Source organism: Dromiciops gliroides, chromosome 4 (genome assembly GCF_019393635.1).
Source record: "Dromiciops gliroides isolate mDroGli1 chromosome 4, mDroGli1.pri, whole genome shotgun sequence".
NCBI classification, from domain to species: domain Eukaryota; kingdom Metazoa; phylum Chordata; class Mammalia; order Microbiotheria; family Microbiotheriidae; genus Dromiciops; species Dromiciops gliroides.
This window is the reverse complement of record NC_057864.1, coordinates 374,993,962-375,012,782: the sequence shown is the minus strand read 5'-3', so window position 1 is coordinate 375,012,782 and position 18,821 is coordinate 374,993,962. Positions and strand designations below refer to the sequence as shown.

Sequence of the window (18,821 nt, the reverse complement as noted above, 5' to 3'; positions counted from 1 at the left end):
AGGGATAAGTAGTGCTAGGCACTGTGCTAAGCAGTATACAAATGTTATCTCATTTGATCCTCACAACAACCTTAAGAAGCAGGTGCTATTATTATCCCCATTTTATAATTAGGAAACCAAGGCAAGGTTAAATGACTTGCTCGGGGTCCCACAGCTAGTAAGTGCCAGAGGTTGGATTTGAACTCAGTTCTTCCTGACTCTAGGCACAGTGCTTTATCCAGCACACTACCTAGCTATCTTTATGAGTCTAGGCAAAGTATTGTTATTCGTGGGCCATCATACAATATAAAAAAGAGCACAAGTAGAAGAGAGCAGGATGGAAATATTCTGTGTTCACTCTGCTCAATGTGTTAACCTAGTAGGCTATTGGAAGGTAGTACTCCATGTGTGTTCATACATGTATGTATACACACATACATATACACATATGCATACATATAAAATTGCATGAATGAAAGGATCAAAGTTTTAGATTTGGAAGTCATCTACTTGACTCAGCCCATCAGGTTTTTTAAAATTATTATTATTTTACATGAAACATTATTTACTTATAATATTACAACTAGGTTTGGATCCATTAAAAATCACTACAATTGGGGCAGCTAGGTGGCGCAGTGGATAAAGCACCCGCCCTGGATTCAGGAGTACCTGAGTTCAAATCCAGCCTCAGACACTTAACACTTACTAGCTGTGTGACCCTGGGCAAGTCACTTAACACCCATTGCCCCCCACACAAAAAAATCACAACAATTAAAATAAGTCAAACCAGAAGTTGATTGTAATATTTTTGTTCTTTAGAAGCACTTTTCATCTATGATACTTTAAAACACAGCTGGCAAAATTATAAATCCAGTCTACTCCCAACCCTTTTCCCATGGGTTTCCTCTACTTTCAACACCCTCTGAGTTCAAATCCGGCCTCAGACAATTAACACTTACTAGCTGTGTGACCCTGGGCAAGTCACTTAACTCCAATGGCCTCACTAAAAAAAAAAAAAGACTAGAACGGCCCATTCAAATATTAATTTTGTTTAAGTTTCAGGAATGAAATCCATGTTTCTTAGAATTTAAGATGAGGTCAAGATGGCTAATCAATTATTCTTTTAAGAATGATTTCAAAACAACCAGACTTGAGTTTCTTTCTCAACCTCCATTACCATACTAATAATGTTTCCTTAAATGGTTTCCATTCTGGAATGAGGAGATATAGAGAGTTACTAATGTGAGTTGACTGGGGCTCTGCCCCAGGGTACTGACATGGAATGGGGGCAATACTTCCTCTCCATAGCAGACCACATAGTTATTTGGCATGGATTCTTCCTAGTTTTTCACCCGGTCTCATGTCTCCCCCACCCCATCTCAGGTTTCCATCATGACTCCTAACTTCACAACTAACAATATGCCCCCTAGCCTGTTGGACTAAGTGGTGATGGTGGTATGAACTAACCAACCTTTCTAGCAACAACCTTAGGCTGTCATGGGGTCTCTTTCTCTCTTTTTGTTTGTTGTTGAGTTGTTTTTCAGTCATGCCTGACTCTTCAGGATTCCATTTGAGGTTTTCTTGGCAAAGATACTGGGGTGGTTTGCTGCTTCCTTCTCCAGTCCATTTTTACAGATGAGGAAACTGAGGCAAATGGGGGAAGCAACTTACCCAGTTAACATACTTTGATTGCAATGGCTACAGTAAATTCTGATTGTCATAGAAAATATCAAGAATATTTTTGAGTCTTTAAATTCTTGTTTTGTTTTTTTTGTTTGTTTTTTGGTTTTTTTTTGGCGGGGCAATGGGGGTTAAGTGACTTGCCCAGGGTCACACAGCTAGTAAGTGTCAAGTGTCTGAGGCCGGATTTGAACTCAGGTACTCCTGAATCCAGGGCCAGTGCTTTAACCACTGCGCCATCTAGCTGCCCCTGAGTTTTTAAATTCTTAATTCATGAGCAGTAAGTGTCTGAGGCCAGATTTGAACTCATGGCCTAGTACTCTATCCTATGCCACCTAGCTGCCCCTTCTATCTTACTGTACACCTAGTCAAATGAATATGTCACAGGTCCCAGAATTCCTATTCCTTGAGGAATATTTTTGTTTTTATATCCCCTGTGCTTAGCACAGTGCTTGGCACATAATAGGCACTTAATAAATACTTTTTGATTAATTGATTGATCAATAGAGACTAATAATGTGGAGACTGTTCTAATAAGTGAGTGCTAATGGAGCTCCAGACTAGTCTGGGAGCAATGAAAGTGTCAAGGAATGAAAGGATTTGAGTCAAAGAATCACCCTTTCTTTAAGGGACTAGAGTGAAAAGTCTCCTCCCTTCCTGATAACTTTTTTCCCCTTTTGGGTCAAAGATAAGGAGGGCCACTGCAGGTTTTCCCCAGCACTATAGATCATCAGCTCAATTCCTCCCAGCTGAGGCAGCTTCTTCCACACTGACACCCTGCAAACCCAGCTGGCTTTTTTCCACTTAATCATAAGGGTTGGGGGTGGGGAGCCAACCAAATGTGGCTCAGCTGTAGGCTTGTCCAATTAGGCCTAGCCTTCAGGTCCAGTGGAAGACCTCTTAAAGAAGCATGACACTCACCCCTGCCTGCCACACACGGCTTTTTCCATTTTGCTATGGAGTGTGAAATAGCCAACCCATTTAGTCTTTTGTCATTATTATTATTTTTTAATGACAGACAACTTAGTCTATCGCTTTGGGGTAGATAAATACTCCATAACCAGTATACTACATAGATACTTTTGGTTTACTAATAGCAACAGTAAAAGTCTCTTTATGGTTTCTTACTAAAAAATGTTTCCATGTTGCCTATTTTATTATCTCTACTTTTCCTTTGCCATTGGCCAATTTCTGTCACTTTTTGAAAAATAAAAGCACATTTACCAACCTCTGAAATCCTTTCTGTCTTTAGAGAGTGAGCTTATTAGAACCTCAGCTTGGGTGAAAGTTACTACAAAGTAGGCATCTTTCCATATAGGACTTTCCCAGAAACCTTCATTCTGTGGTCATACCAGGTATTCTTGAAAGCCAAACCATACCTACCAATGTTAAATGAGTTGGAGATGTACATTAAGATGCTTCAATTGCAATGGCTATAGCAAATTCTGATTATCATTGAAAATATCAAGAATATTTTTGAGTTTTAAAATACTCAATCCATGAGCCACTTACTTTGAATACTCTTCATGAGTCAAGGACGGTAATGTACATGCACATTTTGACTGTCTAAAAAAACCAGAGAAGTAGTTGCTTGAAACTGCCCTGCCTAGAAATACAACTGATGTTTAATGTGGGTGGAAGATAAGACTTTAAAAAACCCACCAGAAACATGTCCATGGTTAATAATGTCATATATTCCCTCTTTATAAAAATGTTAGTTTCAGAGATAAATGAACTTTGTACTAAAGTTAGGCTCTTCTACCAACATTCAAAAAGTATTCCTGAACCTGGACACTTATTATTTAGTTTATATATTTTGTTCTCTTTTTTTTCCCAAGCAGCATGCATGTTGGGGTCACAGTTTGTGAACAGATGGAATATATGGAGTAGGCTTACTAATTAACATCAGAGATAGGAGACTCATTGTCTTCCTATATCTATCATCCATCTACCTTCATTTCTGTCACCATAGTACTAGTTGCTCATATTACTGAATGCTATGAACTAGCTATTAAGTGAAAGAAAATTATTATGATGCTTATACATACTGGTTTGGTAGTTATACCATATATGTATATGCTATGTATATAAATATAAAACATATGCTAGCATAGTAAATATGTGGAATGAAATTAGTTATAGACTATATTTAATATGTGCATTTATTTTAATCTAATGAAGTCACCAAGATTTTAGCTTGCTAAAGTTTTGTTTTGTTTTCTTTGAAAAATGAGGTGACACTGCAGGGGTTTTTCTGTAAATTATATGGCTTTGCAGATCAACAGAGTGAGAAATGGTAGTGTTTAACTGATCTGTGGACCTTGTTGTTTTTCTATTTGCAGTAGCTTAAACCTGAAATGCCTCAGAGGTTTGGGTCAAATGAGGATGCAAAAGGATATCTCTCTATAAGCTGTTGTCTTCTGTAGCATACTGGTGATTCAGAAAGATCAGTCTAATTACCCCCAGGCAATTTACGAAATATCCTGCTTCCCAAAAGAACAGTCATTCTTCTAGCACTTTTGGATGGAATAATAATAATTTTTTAAAAACACAGGAAGTTCTGAAGAGTGTGAAAGTTTTCCAAAAAGTGTTGGCTTTCACTTTTTCCTTTGCTGAGACCTTTTGCTTGTGAATGATAATGATTTCCATTTTTATACATATTGCATCTTCATGACAATATCTCACACTGTATTCCACACTTGTCACATTTTGAAAGTGGTTAGTTTGTCCTTGCTCGGACTACATCTGGAGTTTTATGTTCAGGTATGAGTGACATGTTTTAAAAAGGAAATGGAACCCTGGGCAAGTCACTTAACCCTCATTGCCACATAAAAAAAAAAGAAAAGAAAAGAAAAGAAAAAAGAGAAGAAAAGAAAAGAAAAGGAAAGAAAGAAAAGAAAAGGAGACTGGTCTCCAAGTCCTTCCTCAAAGAAGGATCTCCTTGAAGAGGAGGTCTTGCAGGTTGCCTTCCTCCCAGTTCTCTAGCTTTTCCATTTCCTTTTTTGTGCTCCCAGTACTTTGCATAGGCATGTAAGGCACACCCCACTCATACTCTAAATATGCCTATGGCACCTTGCATAAAGCAGGAAATTCACAAATACCTGTATGCAAAGTACTGGGAATACAAAGATAAAAAGAAAACTCCAACTAGTTCCCACCCTCAAGGATCTCTCATTTTTTCTGGGAATGGGAGGCAACAGAAGTGGTGAGTTCAACACATTAATCAATATTCAATATATTGTTGTTGAGTCATTTTTTCAGTCATGTCTTACTGTTCATGACCCCATTTGGGGTTTTCACGGCAAAGATATTGGATTGGTTTGCCATTTCCTTCTCCAACTCCTTTAACAGATGAGGAAACTGAGACAAATAGAGTTAAGTGACTTGCCTGGGGTCATACAGCTAGGGTCTGAGGCCAGATTTAAACTCAGGCCTTCCTGACTCCAGGCCCAAAGTGAATTAAAAAGTAATAGGCAGGGGACAGCTAGGTGGCACAGTGGATAGAGCACCGGCCCTGGAGTCAGGAGGACTTGAGTTCAAATCCAGCCTCAGACACTTAACACTTACTAGCTGTGTGACCCTGGGCAAGTCACTTAACCCCAATTGCCTCCCCCAAAAAAAAAGTAATGGGGGGGCAGATAGGTGGTACAGTTAGGTAGCACAGAGGATAAAGCACCAGCCCTGAATTCAGGAGGACCTTAGTTCAAATCTGGCCTCAGACACTTGACACTTACTAGCTGTGTGACTCTGGGCAAGTTACTTAACCCTCATTGCCATAATAATAATAATAATAATAATAATAATAATAATAATAATAATAATAATAATAATAATAATAATAATAAAGGGAGGACATAACTGTCAGTCCAAAAAAGATCAAGTGGTCATGTCATATGAGGCTCAGTTAAAAGGTCCAGTGATGTTTTACTTGGGGAAGAGAAGAATTAAAGGGTGTGTGATGGCTGTCATCAAGTATTTGAAAGGCTGTCAGGAGGAAAATAGATTAAACTTGTTCTATTTGAACCTCTAAAGTCAGAACTAAAGAACAATGCATGGGATTTGCAGAGTCATATACTTCGATTATATAGAAGGAAAAACTTGGTAACAATGAAAAGTCATCCCAATGTGGAAAGGCTGCCTACTCAGAGGTCTTCAAGCAAAGATTAGATGATGACTTGTGGGTATTCGCCTAGGGTATTCCTTATGGTTTGGACTGTGTATTTGTGGTGTAGCTGCCCCTTTTAATTAATACCCAGCAGACTGCAGGAAGCTAATCTGCCATTCTAGAGACAAAGGTAGGATCATTCTGAGTGCTCCCTTTATCCAACACTGAGGACTTGGGACTGGAAGAAAAAGAGACAAAGAGATCCCAGAACCTGGGGGATGAGTGGGATGGAGTCATGCAGAGGTTGGTCAAGTTGGGACTTAGAGAATGGGCTCCAGAGAGACTAAGGAGTGGCTCAGGTTAAAGACTAGACTTCTAGAGTTCTGCTCTTGGATCCAGAACATTGACATATAAGTAAGTCCTCGTTGGAGCAGAATCTGATTGTTTTCTCTTTTCTAGATCTTCATAGCCAGGGTTGTTCTGGAGGCAGCTTGAACCATCTTGGGAGCCAAGTGTTAAATTTTCACTGTGAGATTTATATTTTAGAAACGGACTAGTGTTACAAATTGGGGCTTGATTTATTGTTTTGTTGATCGTTTCTTAAGAAAGTGATGGAGAGGGGCAGCTAGGTGGTGCAATGAATAGAGCATCAGCTCTGGAGTCAGGCAGACCTGAGTTCAAATGTGACATCAGACATTTACTAGCAATGTGATCCTGGGCAAGTCACTTAACCCCAATTGCCTCAAAAGAAAGAAAAGAAAGTGCTGGAGAAAATATTAAATGCACATTAAACTTAAAAGTGTGTCATGGGTACATTTCCCCCCATAAGAGCCAGCTATTAAGCATTTACCAGCTCTTTGATTTGCAGTAACTGATTTTATTATTAATAAGCCACCCCTTCCTAAACTAAAATAGTTTAGAATTAATTAATTTAGAATTAATAAGCCATATCTTTCTATACTAAACATAGGCAAACAAAAGATAAGGTAAAAGACACATTGGTGAGCAGTCTGTAGACTAATTTCATTTCTAGTAAAGGAGACATGTTTTCCTTCCAGGGAGGAAAAAAGAATTTTCTTTACAACAAATTCTATTTAAATTTGCATTCCATATAAATACTAGGAATATGAAAAATAACTCATTTCATGCTCTGATTTTTTAAATTTATTTTTATTTTGAACTTAACATAAAAAGGGACATTTCCATCTAAATAGTTGAACAGAAAGAGGATTGTCCATGAAAGTTAGGTTCTTTACTATGTATAGAATGCTTCTGTGCCTTTATTTTCAAAGATGATCATATATTTAGAGCTCAGAGACCTCAGACATCCCTTCATTTTACAAATTAGGAGACTAAGGCACAGGAAAGTTAGGTGACTTACCTAAGGTCACATTTGTAGTAGATGGAAGAGCTAGGTTGTGAACTGTGTTCCTTCAGTATTTTTCTCCTACCTCTCCACATTGCTTCTCAGTAAATATTGTTTGGATTATCACTTTAGAAGTAAAAGAGACCTCAGAGATTCCCCTCATTTTACAGATGAGGAAACTGAGGCATAAAAAGTTATGATTTCCCCAAGGAGACAAGGTATTTAACAGATGAGGAAACTGAGGAATAAAAAAAAAGTATTATTTCCCCAAGGTGACCAGGTAAAGGTTAAAACTTGGGTCCTCTGACTCAAGGAAAATTGGTGTTTTGATTGCATTGATATTGCTTCATTTGGGACAGATCATCTGAATAGAAGGATTAATCCATCAACAAGTATCTGTTGCAGGGGTTTTTACCCCTTTTTGTGTCATGGATCTTTTGGCAGGCTATGGACCCTTTCTCAGAATAATGTTTCTCAAATGCATAAGATAAAATACATGTGATTACAAAGGAAAACAGCTCTAATGAGATACAGATATCAACATTTTTTAAAGCTCAGGTAAAGCACTTCTGATCTATTGAATGTTTATCATGTGCTAGGGACGATTTCAAATTATCCTAAGGCTAGCTCCAAAATGAATCCACAAACAAACCAGTGCTGAGCAGCTTGATAAAGTTAGCCTCCTTTTGGTTGCATTTGGGTCCCCTGGTTATTATCATTGGCTTCTAGGAGGACTATGACACAGACCTTGTGTCTGCAGACAGGACTGCAGCAAGTAGAGTATTAACACTGCCCTCACATAACCTTTCATGTACCAGCCGAGTGCATTATTGACCACCGAGGGCCTGGGATGCACTGCAGGAGCAAGTCAGATTGCTGCCGTGTGAAGGGTGTGCTTTCAGTCCAGAGCCCATAATGGGCCGCTTGTCCATCTGTCGTATGCTTAGCTTTCTATAAAACAGGATAGCTTTGGAGACATTAGATCAGGTGCACATCCTCAGGGGCTATGCAAGGCCTCATTAACAAGAGACTCAGAGATGGCCTTTACTTCAAGTGCTCCATGAAAAATGGATTTGGGGTTATGTGACCTTCAGAATACTCTCTCACTGTCGGAGCCCATTTCTTTTCTAAAAATCGTGACTTAATCATATTTTACAGAGGAAGTTTCTCTAATGATCCACCGGAACTGAATAGTACCTGGGCCTCAGTGCTAGGGGTTGTGAGACAACCTTTCACAGGAGTGGTAAATAGAGTTCTGTCTCAGATGTCCAGAACTAAAAGTACTACCCCATAAACAATATTCATATGTAGTGCTACCTTGGGCTACCTACCCCAACTTTCTCTCCTGGTTTGGGTTCCCCAAACCATTACTATTTATTATTCCAAGTGGAAGGTGCTCTTCACTCTCAAAACTATGGCTTTTAAGCACTTAGCAATGTCTTTACCTTTAATAGTCATCCAGTGTATACAAATAAAGGTATTTACAGAAATGGCACAGTACGAAAAGTAGCCGCAATACATCTCCTTCATAAGTCTGGGGTAGAACCTCCCCTAAATAAACACAGCATAATTGATTAGTGTGGGCACAAGAATAGAGTTTACAAGTGGAGAGATATACCTGGCTAAGGCAATTCCCATCTGTAGCACTACAGGGTACTGATGCCCCTTCTATCTCCATAGTGTTGTAGTTTCTTTGCTCAGTGCACTGCCCCACCGGACTCTATGAGCCAACTCCTCATTTGGCATTTGCCTTGCAACTGGACTCTCAGAGACCGTTCTCAGTTACCTACGAAGTCTCCTATTGGCAAAGTTGCTCAGCTGCAAATTATCATTGGCAATAGGGGAGGCAGTGGGGAATAAAGCTCTTAAGACCCCTAAACCCACATCCTTGCTGCACTCTGGAAGAGACCCAAGAAAAGAGGCAAAGAACAATTCCCTCCCAATATCTGGGGTTCTTCCTATACAGCAGGCTTGGTTCTCGAGGGCCAGAAGTGAGTTTTTTGACAGACACAGTGCCTCCTTTCTTAGCTGATTTCAGAGCTGGCAAGTTTCTTTTTCTAAAGGCCATCAGGGGCAAGGTTTAATCTTTAACCAGCCAATGGCTGCCACAGTGATCATCCTAAAACCCAGTGATTATGCCACTCTCTACCCTGTCCCTCTCAGTTAATAACAGCGATTCCCTATTACCTCCAGGGACAAATATAAAGACTGTTTGATGCTCTCTACAATCTTGTCTTATTTTACCTTTCCTATCTTCTTACATTCTATCCTTTTATGGTCCAGTTGCACTGGCTTAATTACTGTCCCTCATACACAACATCCATCTCCCATCTCCATGCTTTTGCACTGACTGACCCCAAGCTTGCCATGTTCCCCCTCCTCCTCTCCACTTCTTAGTTTTATTGGCTTGCTTAAATCTTGGTTTAAATCCTTTTATCACAAGACCTTTCCCAGTCTTTCTGGCTATTAGTTACTTCTCTTCAGAGATGATTTCACATCTACTTTGTATGTACCTAATTATTTACATGTTGTAATCCCTGTTAGGATGGGAACTCCTTGAGGACAGGTGCTTTTAAAAAAAAGTTTTTCTTTGTATCAACAGTGTTTAGCACAGTACCTGGGATATAGCATGTACTTAATAAATAATAAAATCTTTTTGGGGCAGCTAGGTGGCGCAGTGGATAGAGCACTGGCCCTGAAGTCAGGAGGACCTGAGTTCAAATCCGGCCTCAGACACTTGACACTTACTAGCTGTGTGACCCTAGGCAAGTCACTTAACCCCAATTGGCTCACCAAAAAAAAAAAATCTTTTTGATGGATTAATCAATCAGTTCCTCATTCTTTTTTACTCTAACTAGAATCTTCTCTCCACTCATTGTTATCAGGTTCCCATTACTACCCAGTGGGGCTCCGCTAATAGTCTCTCCTTAAGTGGTTTCTCTATATCCAGCCTCTTCTCTCTCAAATCCATCCTCCAACTTACCACAAAAATAATCTTCCCAAAGCATAAATCTGAGCACACTACTTCCTTACGCAGAACTCTTCCACGATTCCCTATTGTCTCTGAGATAGAATACAAAACTTCTTATGTCAAAAGTCCTCCAAAATCTGCCTTTAACCTACCTTTCCAGCTTTATTTCACATTATTTTCCCTCATATATTCTTATGTTCCAGCCAAACTCGGCCATTAGCTCTTTCCTTAGCATTCTAAATGCTGCCTCTGCTTTTGCATGAGCCATCTCTCATATGCTCTCTCATCTATGCCTTTCAGAATCTCTGTGTTTCTTAATGGCTCAATACATTTGCTGGCCCTGTTCACAAAGCTTTCTCTGATCCCCAGGGATGATAATTTTCCCTTCTTCCAAAATATCATTAGAGCCCTTTGATCTTTGTTTCTCATCACACACTACCTTGAGTTATATTAATCTCTGTACTTGCCATGTTTTCTCAGTTTTTTGAGCATAGAAACTATTTTGTTTCTGCCCCCCCCTTTGTATCTTTAAAGACCAGCACAGTAACTTTGACATAGTAAATACTTAATAAGTATCTGTTGGATAAGATTGGATTAAGTGTGACCAGGTAAGGATTCCATTGAGAGTAAACTATACATATGTCAGGTATTCAGTTATAGAGACAGGGATAGAGACTTTAGCTATAATTTCATTGGAATAGGGAACTCCTGGGTGAGGAAACTCCCTCCACAATGAAGGTTAATGCCTCATTTGTAACTTACAGAGAATTGCCTAGAACACTGAGAATTTAGGTGACTTGCCCAGGACCACACAGCCAGCATATGTCAGAAGTGGAATTTAGAACCAAGACTTCCTGGTTTCAAGGCCAATAGTCTGTTGCTTATTCACCTCTGATCAGTTCTTTTCTAATATTTTCAAGAAAGTACATGAAAATTACATTTTTCCCATATTACCCTAATGCATTTTAAACTCCCTAAGTTAATATAAATGTATTATGTGACAGTTTTATGAAGTCACACAGGGACCATGGACTTGTATGACTTGGTAGTATTAGAGGTCATCTCATCTATAGTTTTCTGATGAATGCTGAATGGATTTTTTTTGGTACATTTTTTATTCATTTTAAAATTAAATACAAAATGAGAAATGAATGAATTTTTTCAATGTTATCAACCAATTTGGGGAGGCAATGCTTATGAGATCTCTGTTTTCAAGCTATATTTGGCAGAAATATACAAGAACCAAATATACATCCATAACAAGTGACTGGAGAAAGGCACTGCTTTACTTCCTTCTCTAGCATCATTCCACTAAACTTGTGTTTGATCCTCTATTCTGGTTATCTCTCCATAATGTTAAGAAGATGCATTTGGTATTTATAACAGCTCTTTTTATGGTGGCAAAAAATTGGAAATCAAGGGGATGCCCGTCAATTGGGGAATGGCTGAACAAGTTGTGGTATGTGAATGTAATGGAATACTATTAGGCTATAAGAAATAATAAACAGGAAGATTTCAGAAAAAAACCTGGAAAGACTGATGCTGAGTGAAGTGAGCATAACCAGGAGAACATTGTACTTAGTAACAGCACGTGTGATAGATTTAGGTCCTCCCAGCAACACAATGATCCAAGACAATTCCAAAGGACTCATGGTGGAAAATGTTGTCCACATCTGGAAAAAAAAAACCCAAAATATGGAGTCTGAATGCAGATAGAAGCATACTATTTTCACTTGTTTTTTCTTTCTTGTGATTTTTTCCTTTTGTTTTGATTCCTCTTCCACAACATGACTAATGTGGAAATATGATTAACATGATTGTACATATACATAGCCTATATCAGATTGCTTCCTGTCTTGGGGAGGAGGGAGGGAAAAGGAGGAAGAAAAATTTGGAACTCAAAAATCTTACAGAAATGAACGCTGAAAACTATTTTACATGTAATTGGAAAAAATATAAAATACTATTAAAAGAAGATGCATTTGTATTCTTCTTGGTTCTATAGTTCATTCAGGTCTCAGTTTTGAACAGATGGTCTGAGTTGTCTTCCTGATTCTACTAAGTCAGCAACCAATAAACCTTAATTTCTGGGTTTTATCCCCACACAGAAAAAAATTTTGTACAACCTGTAATAAATTCCTTTTTTGTTGGTCCATTTTGGCAAAGAGGTGGCCCTGGGCTCTCAAAGTCTATGCTAGAAGACAATAAGCTCTGGAAGTTTGTCACTCAACTCTCACCTGTGGCTCCAAGAAACTGTAGCATACACAGTAGCCACACCCTAGTAAACCATTTCAGTGGATGAGTTAAACCAGATGGAGGGTAACCCACTGGTGAGTTATGGGAGTGTCTACCCCAACCATGTGAAGGCTTCTCCTGGTAAAAAGGGTGGATGAGAACAATTTATTCCAATGGCCATGAAGGCAGTTGAAACAGGCACTGTGGAGCTCTGAGAGTTTAGTTAGACATTAAATATGCCAAGGTCATTCACTGCATCCCAAGCTATCACCAGTTATCTTGACTTTTGTCTTACTACTTGATTCCAAAGACTCTGGAAGGGAGAATGAGGCTGACAGCTTTGTGCAACTCTGCCTCACTTAAATCCAATTTAGGTGTGAGAAAAAAAGACATCAAAGTGTAAATTTAAATACTAATGGAAGATTGAACCCTAATGTTTATTGAAATTTATTTTTAAAAGCTTTTTTCGTATAATATTTATGAATTTTCCATCAGATATCAAAAAGTACTGAACTAGCTGCAACTCTAGGAAGTACAATGAACCAAATGAATGTAATATTAAAAAAAAAATTATCCTCTAGCCCCTCTGATAAGTATTTTCAAGTCAAACAGTGCCAAGGATACCCAGGATATCCATGTGACTATTTCCCACAACTCAGATAGATTCAATACTCCCTGGAACAGTTACCATTAAGATTTTGTCAATCTGTCCCTTCCCAACAAGCATCAAGCTAACTTTTTTTTAAAAAAGAAAGGATGACTTTTAGTAATTCAGTTGTGAACACAAGATACCTAACCTTCTAATAAAATAGTAATGCTGCAAGCTCAGCCACTCATAAAACATTTATAATGCACAGCTAGTAAAGTGCAAACAAGAGATTTAAATGTAGCTGCCGTTCCTCTTTGGGTGAAGGGAGCGATACATAGGCATAAATTCCACTCAAGAAATTCCAAACCCAGGAAAAGAAAGGAACTGTGTCTTCTGGAAATAATGCCTTTTTCCCATGGTTACTTGGAAGCCCAAAGAGTCCACAAGAATCCTTCTCAGAGGTTTCATTGGGGCATGGAGGTGACCCTGGGTCATTCCAACAAAGTGAAAACATCAGCAGGATCTATCGCACTGGAAAGACTTAAAGCATGGGACCTAAAAACAGGGTGTGGTTCTTATATGAAGGTAGGAGCGAACTACAGTTAGTCTGTTCACTAACTGTATCACCGTGGGGCTGGTTATCTCATCTCTCTGGACCTTTTAGACTGGTTGTCTTTTACGATCATTCTGAATCTATTATTTTATGAAGTATATAGAAGATATACTTCTCTACTACTGTAGAGAAATTCAATGAAGCATTTGACAAACTCCTAAAAATTAAGATATAACCTTTATACTTGGCAACTTTGATGCAAAGAACAACACAAGGAATGAAGGAAAGAAATTCAGTTCAGGGTCCAAAAATCAAGGAATCAGAATCTTATAAGGCTAACCAGAAATCTCATATCTATATATGATATAGACTTTCTTCAAGAAAGACTTAGAAGCCACTGGCCATGGTGAGCAACACATTCTCTGTCTCTCTGTCTCTCTTTGTCTCTCTGTCTCTCTGTCTCTGTCTCTGTCTCTCTCATACACACACACACAATATATATCATTAAATGGATGGCTATTGACAAGTTCTAATTCACAATCATCTGTCTATCTGCAGCAGATGAACAAATTAGAGCAAAAGTAAAAGTAAACAGCAAATTAGAAGTGATAAAGACAAGAAGACAGTGTTTGCAATTATAGCAGCTCCAGTCCAGCTAATTTAAAGATGCTGTCAACCCCCCCCCAAATGGGAAATGAACAAGAGTGAAGGCACTGTCCCTGGCTATTGCCATTTCCTGGAGAAGTTTATTCAGTGCAAAACAGTTACCATGAGAAGACCAAAAGAAACCAAGCTGCCTCAGCCAATCAACATGATTTACTTTCCAAGTGGGGAGATATGGCAGCCATAATTTATATCAATTAAGAGTTCAAAATCATTTAGAAAATATTACTAATATTAATATTTTGCATCTATGTAGCATTTAAAGTTTGTAAGATGCTTTACAAATGTTATCTCAAAGCACTACTTGGTCTATTTCCAAAGATGACTAGGGGAAAAAGAAAGAACCTATATGTTCCAAAATGTTTATAGCAGCCCTCATTGTGGTGGCAAAGAACTGGAAATTTCAGGGATGCCCATTTATTACGGAATGGCTGAACAAGTTGTGGTATATGATTGTGATGGAATACTATTGTGCTATAAGAAGTGATGAGCTCAATGATTTTTAGAAAAACATGCAAAGACTTGCATAAAATAATGAAGAGCAAAATTAACAGAACCAAGAGAACATTGTATTCAGCAACAGCAATATTGTTTTAATAATGACTTTGAGTAAATAAGTTATTTTGTCTATTATAAATACTCAAATTACCTACAAAGAACATAAAAAAGAAAGACATCCAGAGAAAGAACTGATAAATAGAAGTATCAAATAATTTTATATATGCCTATTTGTGGGTGTTTATATACATATACATATTTATATATGTACACACACACACACACATATATATATATATATATGTGCCTACTTGTGTCTAATGGTAGTCATCTCTGGGGGCGTGGGAAAGAAGAAAAAAAGAAATGTACATGATAATTTTGTTGTATGTTTGAAAGGAATAGCAAGTTGTACATAATAGATGTGTAGTTTCAGGTGCAATAATCTTTTTTGGGGGGCTATGTTATGGAAATGCTTGTTTTATTCCATCAATTAAAAATAAAATAAATTAAAAGAAAAAAATTGTCTCATTTGATCCTCAAGACAACCCTGAGAGGTAGGTGTTATTATCTTCATTTTTCTGATGAGGAAACTGAGGCAGACAGCACATTACTTGCTCAGATCTAGTAGGAAATTAAAGCAGGATTAGAACTAACTGAACTGTGGGCTTCCTTACTCTAGTTTCAGTGATCTATCCACTGTGCGTTCAAAGAAGACGATCATTTATGAAGTGTTTAATATTGTTATGTACCCCAGGAACTGTCCTAGGCACTATGCCTGCAAAGACAAAAACAATGAGACAATCTCTTCTTTCATTTTATTGGAGAAGAGCATATATGTGTGTATGCGCAGGATAAATACAAGCTACGGGGTAGAGAAGGAAGGGACTTCAGAGGGGAAGAATCAAGAAAGGTTTTGTGTTGACACTGGAGCTTGAGCTGCAACTTGAAGGAAGTGAAGGAGCCTGAGAGATGGAGGTGAAGAGGGAGTGTCTTGTAGGCATGAGGGATGGCCAGTGAAAAGGCATGAAGAAGGAGCTTGTGTGAGGAACAGAGACACAGTTCAACTGGATCCCCGAGTGTGGGAAGGGGAGTAATATGCTGGATAAGTTGGTTGGGGAGAGGCTATGGAAGGCTTTAAAAGATAAAGAGGGATTTATATTTTATCCTAGAGGTAATAGGAAGCCACTAGAGTCTTTTGAGCAGAGGAGCTACATAATCAGACATGTACTTAAGGAAAATCATTTTGGCAGCCATACAGATGACGAGTTGGAGTGAAGAAGAGACTTGAGACAGGGAGATCAATTAATGAGGCATTGCAATAGCCCAGTAAGAGGTGATAGGGGCCTGGACTAAGGTTAATCAGTCAACAAGCATTTATTAAACACTTAGTATGTGCCAAACACTGTGCCTGGGGACAGAAAGTCAAAAATGAAAGAGTTCTTTCCTTCTTAGTCCTTACATTCTATCATAGGAGTCAATATATAAATGGGTGTGCATATATACATACATACACACACACAATACATATATATGTATCTGCATGTGTATTTATAACATGCAGATATACATGCAGGTATAAACACATGTATGCAATTGTGTGTCTATGCATGTACATATATGCATATATACATGTATATATGTCATATAAAATAATTACAAGGCAAACATCACAGATGGTACTTTTATAGGGAAAGAGGTAAGCAAGAAGACATTACCAACTATCAATGTATGCATGTACTGTCCCATCTCTATAAAGTCTTTATGAGAATGGTTTATCTTTATGCATGCGTTCAGGATAAGAACATGAGAAAGAGATAGGGAGATTTTCGCAAACAATTTTCTATACTAGATCACATTTCAATCACACAACTGACTGAGAGGTGTAGAAAATATACACTTATTGTTTTTATAGTTTGATTTTCATTTTATTTGAATTGGGCAAACAAAATGAAGACTCAAGAATCTCTTCAGCAAGGAGTTTCACAGAAGTTAAATCATACAAATCATGACAGAGACAACCATAGAAATTACTTCCCTTAAGAATCTTCTGAGTATCCATGTGAAGGAATCTATGATTTCATTTATATAGGCAACTATACAAATGTAAACTGCCACCTTCTCTACAACTTACAGTCTTAGAGAGTTTCCAAAAGCACTGAGGTTAAGTGACTTGCCCAGGGTCATACAGCCCATGTATATGAGAGCCACGATTTAAATCTAGGTCCTTCTCACTTGGTGATGGTGGTTTGTGAGGGAGGAGTGGTGGATTCTTTATAATCTATTCAATTTTGCCTTTTACTATCAAGCAAGATACAATGGGTAGATATACAAAGGATATGGACCACATTCAGCTAACTTAACTTATGCCTTGTATTCTACGATTTGTTACTGTTCAGTTGTTCCAGTCATGCCTGACTCTTTGTGACCCCATTTGAGGTTTTCTTACCAAGAGACTGGAGTGGTTTGCCATTTCCTTCTCCAGATCATTTAACAGATGAAGAAACTGAGGCAAACAGGGTAAAGTGACCTTCCCAGGGCCATATAGGTATTAAGTGTCTGAGGCCAGATTTGAACTCAGGAAGAGGAGTTTTCCTAAATCCAGGCCAGCACTATATTCACTTCCACTATCATCCTAAGGTTATCTTTTATCTATTATTTAGGTATCTTGTACAGAGGTCTGTTTGCAACGTTCATTGATCTGTCCAAGGCCTTTAATGCTGTCAGATATGAGGGCTTTGGGAAAATTATGGCAAAATTTGGTTGCCTGGATAAGTTCATCTACATTGCAGGTCAATTTCATGATGACATGCTTGCATGGGTTCTGGATAGTGGATGATGCTCTCACACTTTCCTAGTCACCGATGGAGTAAAGCAGGGCTTTGTGCTTATTCCCATGCTTTTTATTTTTAGCATGATGCTTTCAACAATGTTGTTGGATGCCTTCAACAAGGGACAAAAATGGCATTAAAGTCAGCTGCTGCACAGATGGTAAATTGTTTAACTTGAAAAGGCTACAAGCCAAGACTAAAGTGGAGGGAAAGTTGGTGTCCGCCTTTTTGTTTGTACATGATTGTATACTCAAGGCATCCTCTGAGACTGAGATGCAACAAAGTGTGGATATCTTCTCTGCTGCTTGTGCTAATTTTGGCCTTACAATTAATACCAAGAAAACAGAGGTTCTCCACCAGCCCAGCACCACACTATACCATACATGAAGCCAACAGTTACAGCAAATGGTGAAATTTTGAATGTTGTATATAACTATGCTTACCTTGGCAGTATGCTTTCTAGGGATGTACAAAAATATGATGAGGTTGACAAATACATTGCCAGAGCCAACTCAGTGTTTCGGAGGCTCCAAAGGAAAGTATGTAAGAGAAGAGGTATTAGACTGCCTACCAACTGAAGGCCTACAGAGTCATTCTGCTGACCTCATTGTTGTATGCCTGTGAAACCTGGACAGTATACCAGCACCATGCCAGAATACTGATGAAGATCACCTGGAAAGATAAGGTACCAGAAACAGGTCCATTCTCAAGCTGAACTGGCAAGCATTCAAGCTCTACTGCAGAGAGTGTAACTTGGATGGGCTTGCCACATTGTTCATATGCCAAATTTATGTTTGCCTAAAAGACAATTTTATGGAGAATTCACATAAGGCAGGTGCTCACATGGTGATCAAAAGAAGCGATACAATGACACTCCCAAGGTCTCTCTGGAGAACTTTGGAATTGATTGTGAGACATGGGTTTTGCTGGCAAAAGACCAGCCGACTTGGTGTGCCTGTATCAATGAAGGCTCTTTGCCTTATGAGCAAAGCAGAATTTCAGTAGCTCAAAAGAAATGTGAGATGAACAAATTTAGAGACATCTCCATTCCAAATGTTCATACAAACTATTTGTTCCTGACCTGTGGGAGAGCCTTCTCAGGACACATTGGTCCAATCAGCCATAGTCAGACATACTACCTTGACCCCAACATGGTGATGTTGTTTTGGTTCTCTTCAAGAATGAAGGACAGGGGGCAGCTAGGTGGCGCAGTGAATAGAGTACTGGCCCTGGAATCAGGAGGACCTGAGTTCAAATCTGGCCTCAGACACTTAACACTTACTAGCTGTGTGACCCTGGGCAAGTCACTTAACCCCAATTGCCTCACAAAATCCAAAAAAACAAAAGAATGAAG

The 18,821-nt window shown here is 38.6% G+C and overlaps 1 pseudogene; it reads right to left on the bottom strand.

The window, feature by feature from the left end:
- Nucleotides 1-7,957: 7,957 nt before the first annotated feature.
- The window catches only part of LOC122755144, a 64,510-nt pseudogene continuing 53,646 nt past the window's right edge, over nt 7,958-18,821 (bottom strand).